Source organism: Notothenia rossii, assembly GCF_949606895.1.
Source record: "Notothenia rossii genome assembly, chromosome: 3".
Lineage (NCBI taxonomy): Eukaryota > Metazoa > Chordata > Actinopteri > Perciformes > Nototheniidae > Notothenia > Notothenia rossii.
Genome location: NC_136901.1, coordinates 83,883,229 through 83,894,801, shown reverse-complemented (window position 1 = coordinate 83,894,801; position 11,573 = coordinate 83,883,229).

Here is an 11,573-nt window from a genome sequence, read left to right as displayed (position 1 = left end):
TGCTACATAACATAACTGTATTTTACTACTTTCTTCATGTGTTATGAACTAAACCCCTTTTGTTTAATATGGTAGCTTACTATTTTTGTCTTTTATCTTTACTGACCCTTTGCGGGGTAACATTGTAAATGACCTCAGAGGGAAATGCATGAATGATTTCTGATTTCTGAAATGAAATACAGCAAACATAGATTTCACCTTTCTTTAAAAATGTATACTTTATCTACATATTTATATTTTCCAGGCCCTGAACCAGATATCACTGCCATTATTCAAGGCCATCAGTCTGATCCGGTCCTTCCAGGAGACTCAGTGACTCTGCAGTGTACAGTCTTCTCTGAATCTCAGAGCAGAACTTGTCCAGGAGGAACCAGAGTGTACTGGTTCAGAGCTGGATCAGATGAATCTCATCCCAGTGTCATTTACAGCCATAAAAACAGCGGAGATGATTGTGAGAATAGTCCTGAAGCTACCTCTCCACGGAAATGTATCTACAACTTCTCTAAAGACGTCAGCTCCTCTGATGCTGGGACTTATTACTGTGCTGTGGCCACATGTGGGGAGATGTTATTTGGAAATGGAACAAAACTGGACATTGAAGGTAACTGCAGAGCGTTTACACATCTTTAATAATCATTCATTTTGAATCTGGTAGAAACCCTTATCAACCAAAATCCAATTTGCATACATTCTTTAATTTTTCATATGTTCTCCTTTTCTCCATGATTTTAGCACCTGAGTTGTGGGATCAGCAGAAGGCCATCGTAGTTCTGCTTCTGTTAGCTGCTGCTTTGGCTATAAGTCTGATTGTTATCGCCTTCCTGATTTATACTATCAAGATGAAAACTTGTGATTGTTGCAACGGTAAATAAAGTTTCTCATACCTCAATCAATCAGACAGTTATTTGGCAAAGCTAACTTTTTTACATTATATTTACATTTCAAAGGAATAACTGTACCTACATCATATGTCATCAAATGTATTTTATTTCATAATACAGCTTCTGTTTCTCTGCAAACAAATCCCTTACCAGCCAGCGGTGATCAGCAGAGGCAGCAGGTACGGTCAAAAAGAGAAGATGTGACTGAAAAAAGTTGTTGACTCATTTTATTTTTTACATGTTAATCCCATCTCAAACATTTTCCCATACTTTTTTGCAGAGAGAGGAGGACTCAATAACTTATTCTGCACAAACTTTCACGAAGAGGAAAACTGGCAGAGCAAACAGGAAGAATACAAAATCAGCAGAGGGAGAGACGATCTACACCGATGTCAGGTCTTTAGTGATGGACTAACAATATACTGGACTTTCTGATTAAAGCTTACTGTTGGGGATATATGTTCCGAGGCCCATAACTTTGACCCAGTCAGTTTGTACTGCCCTCACTGAGCACAGGCCTGCAACCTTGGGCTGCTGTGCTCTCAGTGTTTAGTCTCCCTATTCCTGCCTGTTGGCGTCAGCTGATAGAGGTGTTTTAGTGCTTTGCCTGTTTTATCTTGTTATGCACAATATTGATTATTCTCTCAGAACCAGCTAAATACATGGGTCTGGGGTAGAGATCTTCAGAACTGGTTTGGCAACCGCTGTGTCACCTCGTGGCGGCAGCACATGTCTTGTCGGTTCTCCGGCTGTAACTCAAAAATAAACCATCAGTGTTTGCCATCAAAGTTCCAGCTCACCCAGTGTCTCTCTGAGTTTCGTCTCCATTGCCTCAGAAGTTTCACACTTATGATTTTGTAAATATGTTGCTTCACTTTCAGAAAATGGAGAAATGTTATAACCTGTAAAAAATATATGTATATATATATATATATATATATATCATTTTGAAATTATGTCCAATCTGCTTAAAATCATTGTATAATCTTTTTTTTTTATAATAAAAGTACATTGGTTACTGGACGCAAATTGTTATCGTTCTAATTGCTTTTAATGGTGATATTTTACACCTAAATATGTGTGAAACTGTTAGATTTTGCGCAAAGTCTGATGTATAAATAAGGTAAAGCTATTTGCAAATCATTCTTAAAATGCACAACATGTCACTCATTTGACCATCAACATTAACCCATGCTGTTAGTTATGTATATATGAAATGTGTATTTCAGCCACAATAGTGGCAAGGGTCTGCCGGTTAGACCACACATTGATCCAGAGTGAAATATCTGGACAAATGTTTCAGTTTTTTTAATACCGCACTTTTCATATAGCGCATCGGTACGGCGAAAATGTTTGTGTTGTGTGAAATCACTACACATAGGAAATTGTGACAAATGAAATACATGGCAGGGCAGTGGCTCAGCTGCTAATATACTGAATATGAACTGCAACTTACCCATTGCATGTCGGTGTTTTAGTCACCACAACTTTATAAAACATTTGAAAAAATGTACAGCATGAAGAAATGGTGGGGGGCAACTGAAAACATTTGTCCTTCTAGCCTCTCATCACTTTGTAAAGCCCTTTCGTGTCTGGTGTGAGAACAAGCAAAGCCACATGCAACGGCTACACTGACAAGCAGGCCCAACGCTGTTTACTCAGAACACACCTGACTATTGGGTTCAAAACGATATGTAGTGAGGGGGAAGTTGCAATAAACTGCTAATTAGTTTTCAATGTGCTCAGTAAAAGTACCAAGAGAAAGAGGCAACCATCTACTCTTATGCATCTGCCAGAGTACTCTGCTATATGTGCAGCATTTATGGCGCAGTGGAGCAGATTTTTGTAAAGCTTTCAGCATTTTTGCTGATTATCTGGCAAACTTAAGTCCTGCACTTGACAAAAAGACGGTCATGTCATGACTTTACCCTTTACTAAAATGTCTTCTTATTCCACTTTTAAAATCAGCAGTGCATGCCGAGTTTCCTGAGGCTAAAACAGAGAGTGAGAAAGGCAGCAGCCCCTCTCTGTTGACACCTTAGTTTGAAGCCAAACCACAACAGTCCCTAAGTTTCCATGCATCATTTGTCTGTCAGTAGTGACTGTGAATGCATGTCAATCTGTTTCTGTCAGCTTGCCAAATGCAGGCAGTGCTGTGCACACAAAGTAAAAAGTAGATGGTCCAAAGCATATGATTTCACTTGTTAGAAGCAACAGCATTGCTCTGTAAAATTTGAATACTTCAAAAAAGGCTGAGGAACCGAAGGTAAGGTATGCTTTGAGGCTTCTTCTAAGCCTACAATGCTCCAGTGTAGATATGGCAATGAAACACTTAAATCCCACAGTTTCCTCCAACAATGCAACATAATATATATATATATATATATATATATATATATATATATATATATATATATGGGACATACAATGATAAAAACTAATTAAGTGCAAGAAGAAACAGTAGAATAGTGCAGATTATGTTGCAAGACCAATGGGCAAGTAATGCTTATGACGTTAACTATATACATGTCAGAAATAAATAAAACAATTAACTAAATAATGCAGAGAATGTTGTAAGTAACCAAGTAAATGCAGCAGTCTATAAACATGTACAATTAAATATTGAACAAATAAAATACTGTTTATTGTGATCAGGGGCGGACTGGCCATTGGGAATACCGGGAGTTCTCATTCGTAACACTCTGTTCGATGTCTCACTATGGGATGCGCCTCATCGCGGAGCAAACCGAAGCATCAATCTCATTACGCCAATCCTGATTGGCTGGTGATCTTGACGTCAGCGTCAGGGAATCTACCCCCTATAAGTAGCTTGCGCTACGCCGCATGCATCATTCAAACACCTCTTCTCGCTTCAGAGCACATCTCTATTGGTAGCCGGGCTAGCTCACACAGTCCACAGACGGAAACAAGCTATCCAAGCTAACTTCGGTTGACGGGCGCTCGCCGGCTACTTCTATATATACTTCTGCAAGAAGACTGTTAATACTAACACACCAGTTAGTGTTGCAATCTACCTCGCCTTTTCTTTCTTTGGAATTAAAGGTAAGGTTTTGATTTTTCAAGCTGGTAACACACCTGTTACTAACTTGCCTTTCCTCACTACCGACACCAAGGTAGCGGGGACGGTTTTTTCTTTTTCTCTCTCACACCAGAGGAGGGGAAGATAAAAAGGGTATTAACACACCAGTTAATATTCTTTGAGAATAAAATTCTACACCGTCGTTTTTTCTCCGGATTAACGACAGGTGGGGAAGGATTTTTTCTCAGCAACGTACCTGTTACGAGCGGGTCTTCTCCACGCCGTCACCACGGCGACCGAGATGGACGCTTCTCTCCCTCACACCAGAGGAGTCAGGGACTCGGAGGCTCGGCTCTGCGGCTGCGGGTTGAAGATATCAGGCACAGACTCACACCAGGTCTGCTCGTCCTGCCTCGGGCTGGAACACGCCCAGGAGGCTATCGACAACCCCGGCTCGTGCGGGCATTGTGCCCGCTTCACCATCAAGAGCCTCCGCTGACGGCTAGCACGCCAAGCTAGCTTGTCGGGACAGTCCGCTCATGTCCGCTGTTTCGCCGGCCGGCAATCAAGACATGGGGGCGTCCGCCGCGGAGATTGAGCCCCGCGCTGTGTCAGGCTGGGGCTCAATAACAGCGGCAGCTGCTGAACCGGAGCCCCGCGCCGTGTCAGGCTGGGACCCGGTGGCGGCAACAGCCGCGAGAGCGGAGCCCCGCGCTGTGTCAAGCTGGGGCTCCCAACTGGACCTCACCATGGTCTCGCCCGCGGATGATGTCCTGGAGTTGGACTACATGGAGGACGAAGAGGATACCTCTGAGTTTCTCCTGTCCGACTCGGATGAGCAAGACGATGATGTCTTCGTGTCATCAGCTCAGGCTGCAAAGCCGGGAGCGATGGCTTCTCTCCCGGGTGATAGCGCACCAGCTTCGCCCTGTCTGAGCATGGACCTGCAGGCCGTGTGTCAACGTGCCGCGTCCAGGCTGGACATCCCATGGCCTGAAATGGCCAAGGAGACCTCCAGGTCTCGCTACGAGGGGAAGACTTTGCCCCAAGCAGCGAGGACAAAGAGGCAGCTCCTTCCAGTCTTCCCGGAGATGCTGGACGAGGTGTCGGTCTCGTGGAGAGTCCGCCCCTTCAGTAATAAGGCCCCAATCCAGGGTGCCTCCTCCCTGGACTGTGACGGTATGGAGAGGCTCGGCCTGCTCCGCATGCCGCTCATGGAACCACTGGTGGCAGCCCACCTCCAACCGAGGCTGGCTCTGACACCAAGCAGGAACCACACGCTACCGGTGAAGGCAGACCGGTTCCAGTCAGCGATGACGGAACGGGCCTATAAAGCCGCAGCGTTGTCCGCCAGGGCACTCAATGTCTCGTCACTGCTGACCGCCTACCAGGTGGAGCTCTGCGAGGACCTATCGAGCAAACCTGGGCCGGCCGTATGGGACGAGATCGCAGCGATCACGGACATTTGCCTCCGTGTGCAGCGCTGTGCAGTCCAGGCCACGTGCAAAGTCATGGGCATAATGGCGGTACAGGAGAGAGCCAGGTGGCTCAACCTGACCAACCTCCCAGACCGGGAAAAGGAGGATGTTCTTGACATGCCTATCGTTCCCGAGGGTATTTTCGGCTCCGCTTTAGTCTCGATGCAGCGGAGATGTGAGTCGAAAAAGAAGGAAGACGAGGCCCTCCACCTCTGTCTCCCCTGAAGGGTCCAGCCGCTACCTGCGACGGTCTCGCGGCAGTCCTTCGCCCAAGTTGCCTCACGTCCTGCCCGGTTCAAGGTACCGAGGCAGCAGAGGCCACAGCCCGCCCCGAGTCCCCAGCCCAGGCAGGAGACGAGGACGAGCTGGCCGAGGAAATCTCCGGTTTCGGCAGCTGCTGTTCAGGCACAGCCGACCCAGATCTTCAGTCACCAGTCGAGGAAGAAGAAGCGGGCGGCCTGACAGCCTCTTCTCCTCTCCTCGGGGACAGAGCTGGAAGTTCCCTGTTCCCCAGCTCCAGATGTGTTTTCGGGGTGCCACCAGGCCCCCATCTTCCCGCCGCCTCGAGTGATGCCGCAACGCCATCCTCAAGTTCGCGCCAGAAGGGAAACAGACTTAATACCAGAGACAGCGAGTTCTGCTATCTGCCTAAGTCACAAAAACACATGTCACAATTGTTGTTGTTTTCAAATAAACCATTTTTCACTGTCGCATCCAGGCTTCAAGCCGAGGGCGCAGTCCAAAGAAATGAAAAGAAAGACAATAAAAACAATAAACAGTCTGTCGCCTGTCCCTCTTTTGAGAGCAGCTACGGCCCTCTGTGAAGGCACCACCGCCATGCACATGCGCAGTGACGACTGGGGTTATAGAGCCGCTACCATCACGCGCATGCGCAGTCTCGGTGGGGATTGTCAAAATGGGGTACCATCGTGTTCAGACACTAGAGGGCCCCATAACACAACAAATAGAGAGTCAGAGGGTAAGAGACGTGACATCTCCGCTGGCTCTAAGGAGCAAACAGTGGGAGATGCTCACAACGTCTGCTTGGGTTTTCAAGACAATAACACGGGGCTACAGACTCCAATTCGCGGTCACCCCCCCTCGCTTCTCGGGCGTTCTGTATTCACAAGCCCGAGGAGAGTCAGCCCATTTTCTGGAGAGAGAGATTCTCTCACTTCAGAAAAGAAGGCTATATCTATAATACCCACCGAGCAGAGTCAGAGCGGCTTTTATTCCAAGTATTTCCTCGTTCCCAAACGGGGAGGGAACGAAATTCGGCCAATACTAGATTTGAGGGCTCTGAAAAAATATCTAAAAAGATACAAATTCAGAATGCTCACTCACACATCTCTGCTGCGTCTCGTGCGACAAAACGACTGGTTTACATCAGTCGACCTGAAAGATGCGTATTTCCACATCCCAGTATATTACCCACACAGGAAATATCTGAGGTTCGCATTTCAGGGGATCTGTTACGAATACAGAGTACTTCCCTTATTTAGGCGCAATGGATGTCCACTTGCGGGAGACGACAGACAGTGGTGCGGTTAGCCAAAGTGACAATGGATGTCCACTTGCGGGAGACGACAGACAGTGGTGCGGTTAGCCAAAGTGACAGACCTAATGTTAGACCAATTTACAGGCAATGGACGTCCACTCTCGGGAGAGAGACCTCCAGCATGTGTCCCTGACATGGAGACTCTGTTTATTTCACTCATCCAGGACAGAGACCGGGGAAATCTCCTCTCTGTGGCCCCTCCAAGACCCCCAAAGGACGGACCACAGACCTCCAGCATGTGTCCCTGACATGGGCACCTCCATAACCTTGCACACCGTGAGTCCCCGGACTCCCGGACTTAAGCACTCCCCCACGGACTAAACCCAGATGTTCACACCCTACAGAACTCCATGCCCCTGGTTAACCTAAAGGGGGTGGATTTTGCGGTGCTTTACCGTCGGCACATCGGTATCCATATTCGGCCTTATTCACGGCACCACCACCCCTTCTGTGGAGGATATTCTCATGCTCCTGGTAACCCTTTAAATAGTCTGATACTGTCAGGGCTCATCACCGCACTTTACAAGCCATAAATAATGTTTAAATGGTCGGGGAAAGTGTTTTTAAACGTCTGGAAGAGAGTTGTAGCCTGTCATTTTGCAGGATATCATTTAACATGTAACCTCTCCTGGAAATGCGCAGAGTATGTCCATTTCCAGGAGAGGTTCCATGTTAAATTATATCCTGCAAAATGACAGGCTATAAGCCAGGAAAAAGTGTTTGAAAGGCGGGGAAAAGTTGTTTAAAATAGTCGGAAAAGTGTTTTTAAACGTCTGGAAGAGAGTTGTTGCCTGTCATTTTGCAGGATATCATTTAACATGGAACCTCTCCTGGAAATGCGCAGAGTATGTCCATTTCCAGGAGAGGTTCCATGTTAAATTATATCCTGCAAAATGACAGGCTATAAGCCAGGAAAAAGTGTTTGAAAGGCGGGGAAAAGTTGTTTAAAATACTCTGATACCTCCAGGGCGCATCACCGCATTTTACAAGCCAGGGAAGGTGTCGGAATCCTGGGTAAACATTGTTTAAATAGTCTGACACCTGGCACTGTATTTGCCCCTGGGAGAGGTTCCATGTTAAATTATATCCTGCAAAATGACAGGCTATAAGCCAGGAAAAAGTGTTTGAAAGGCGGGGAAAAGTTGTTTAAAATACTCTGATACCTCCAGGGCGCATCACCGCATTTTACAAGCCAGGGAAGGTGTCGGAATCCTGGGTAAACATTGTTTAAATAGTCTGACACCTGGCACTGTATTTGCCCCTGGGAGAGGTTCCATGTTAAATTATATCCTGCAAAATGACAGGCTATAAGCCAGGAAAAAGTGTTTGAAAGGCGGGGAAAAGTTGTTTAAAATACTCTGATACCTCCAGGGCGCATCACCGCATTTTACAAGCCAGGGAAGGTGTCGGAATCCTGGGTAAACATTGTTTAAATAGTCTGACACCTGGCACTGTATTTGCCCCTGGGAGAGGTTCCATGTTAAATTATATCCTGCAAAATGACAGGCTATAAGCCAGGAAAAAGTGTTTGAAAGGCGGGGAAAAGTTGTTTAAAATACTCTGATACCTCCAGGGCGCATCACCGCATTTTACAAGCCAGGGAAGGTGTCGGAATCCTGGGTAAACATTGTTTAAATAGTCTGACACCTGGCACTGTATTTGCCCCTGGGAGAGGTTCCATGTTAAATTATATCCTGCAAAATGACAGGCTATAAGCCAGGAAAAAGTGTTTGAAAGGCGGGGAAAAGTTGTTTAAAATACTCTGATACCTCCAGGGCGCATCACCGCATTTTACAAGCCAGGGAAGGTGTCGGAATCCTGGGTAAACATTGTTTAAATAGTCTGACACCTGGCACTGTATTTGCCCCTGGGAGAGGTTCCATGTTAAATTATATCCTGCAAAATGACAGGCTATAAGCCAGGAAAAAGTGTTTGAAAGGCGGGGAAAAGTTGTTTAAAATACTCTGATACCTCCAGGGCGCATCACCGCATTTTACAAGCCAGGGAAGGTGTCGGAATCCTGGGTAAACATTGTTTAAATAGTCTGACACCTGGCACTGTATTTGCCCCTGGGAGAGGTTCCATGTTAAATTATATCCTGCAAAATGACAGGCTATAAGCCAGGAAAAAGTGTTTGAAAGGCGGGGAAAAGTTGTTTAAAATACTCTGATACCTCCAGGGCGCATCACCGCATTTTACAAGCCAGGGAAGGTGTCGGAATCCTGGGTAAACATTGTTTAAATAGTCTGACACCTGGCACTGTATTTGCCCCTGGGAAACTTCAAGGTTATATTCATGTTTTATTATTTATTTAATAATCACATGATTTTTACAAAAACAGTATACACAGTATACATATATACAATAATAATAATAATAATAATATAACAATATACATAATAAAAACATGAAAAGTGGTGAAAATGAGAAAATGTATCCGAAAATAGTGCCTCCTAATGCGGGCATGTGGACAGTAGCCACAGACTCACAGGCACACACACACATGCAGAGATCCAGGGGGCGGAGCACATGGCTTTTTTTACCCAGAAATAAGTCTATGAGAGGCGGGGAGACTCAGAGGACAGGCTGCGTCACCTCACTTTGTAACCCAGGAAAAGAGCAGGAATTCTGGCTGCGTGAGTGTTAAAAGTGCATTCATCTGTGTTAATCCGACAGCCGCAGAGGTGCTGACGCAAAGCAGGCGGAACAAATTGATTATTTGAACCAGGAATAAATGTTTGCAAGGCGGGGAAAGTGTTCCTGCAGCCCCTCCATAACGGTAATAATGATTAGAAATGATTTCCAGGGCAGAAAGCGTTTTTTAAATGTGGAAAAAAATATGTTAAACTGTTTAAAAAGCACAAAGTGATTTGAGTGCAGTTCTCATGTGTCCCCACAGGAGGGCGCGTCGTCCCAGGGAGCACAGTACATGGTGACAAGGTACGATTTATACCCTAAAATAGCATGCTAAGTGTGGGTGGATTAGTTTCAAAGCATGCACACTCTGCTCGTGTCAGACTTCCATCAAATAGACCGGGGAAAACACCTCTCATTAGCCCCTCAAAGACCACCAAAGGACGGACTAAGCAGCTCCAGCACGGCTCCCTCACATGGAGCTCAGGTTATTTCATACCTCCAGGAGAGGGACCGGGAAAACCACCTCTCTGTAGCCCCTGACAGAGCCCCAAAGGACGGACTAAGGACCTCCGGCAACAGTGGCACTTCCATAACCTCGTGCACCGTGAGACCCCGGGCCCCCGGACTTAAGCACTCCCCCACGGACTAAACCCAGATGTTCACACCCTGCAGAATCTCATGCCCCTGGTCACCTTTAAGGGGGGGTGGATTTTGCGGTGCTTTACCGTCCGAACACAAGCATCAATATTCGTCCTCCTTCACAGCAGCAGCAGCAGCAGCAGCAGCAGCAGCAGCAGCAGCAGCAGCAGCAGCAGCAGCAGCACCTGCCCTGCTGCACTTCCATAACCTCGTGCACCGTGAGACCCCGGGCCCCCGGACTTAAGCACTCCCCCACGGACTAAACCCAGATGTTCACACCCTGCAGAATCTCATGCCCCTGGTCACCTTTAAGGGGGGGTGGATTTTGCGGTGCTTTACCGTCCGAACACAAGCATCAATATTCGTCCTCCTTCACAGCAGCAGCAGCAGCAGCAGCAGCAGCAGCAGCAGCAGCAGCAGCAGCAGCAGCAGCAGCACCTGCCCTGCTGCACTTCCATAACCTCGTGCACCGTGAGACCCCGGGCCCCCGGACTTAAGCACTCCCCCACGGACTAAACCCAGATGTTCACACCCTGCAGAATCTCATGCCCCTGGTCACCTTTAAGGGGGGGTGGATTTTGCGGTGCTTTACCGTCCGAACACAAGCATCAATATTCGTCCTCCTTCACAGCAGCAGCAGCAGCAGCAGCAGCAGCAGCAGCAGCAGCAGCAGCACCTGCCCTGCTGGAGGTTCACACTTTAACTTATTTGTATTCGTTTTTTTTTGTTCCCCTCCTCTGCCTTACACATCCTCCCACGCTCGAGCACTCCTCACTCGGACTAAACCCCTCCATGCACACCGCCAGAACCAGAACCTCACGCCCCTGGTGACCTTAAAGGTGTTTGTCTTTGTTTGTTTTTGTACTCCACATAGACAGGCAGGTGTTCAGCACCACGGACAGAGCGGGCCCGCTGCTGCTGCTGCTGGAAGGTGGAACACTTTGAGTCTTTTTATTTTCTCTTTTCTCCCTGCTCCTGCACACACCTTTTGTTACCCTCCTCTGCCTTACACATCCTCCCACGCTCGAGCACTCCTCACTCGGACTAAACCCAGATGTTCACACCCTACAGAACTTCATGCCCCTGGTTACCCTAAAGGGGTGGATTTTGCGGTGCTTTACCGTCCGCACATCGGCATACATATTCGGCCTTATTCATGACACTACCACCCCTTCTTTGGAGGATATTGCAGGATATAATTTAACATGGAACCTCTCCTGGAAATGCACAGAGTATGTCCATTTCCAGGAGAGGTTACATGTTAAATTATATCCTGCAAAATGACAGGCACTGTATTTGCCCCTGGGAACCTTCAAGGTTATACTAATGTTTTTTTTTAA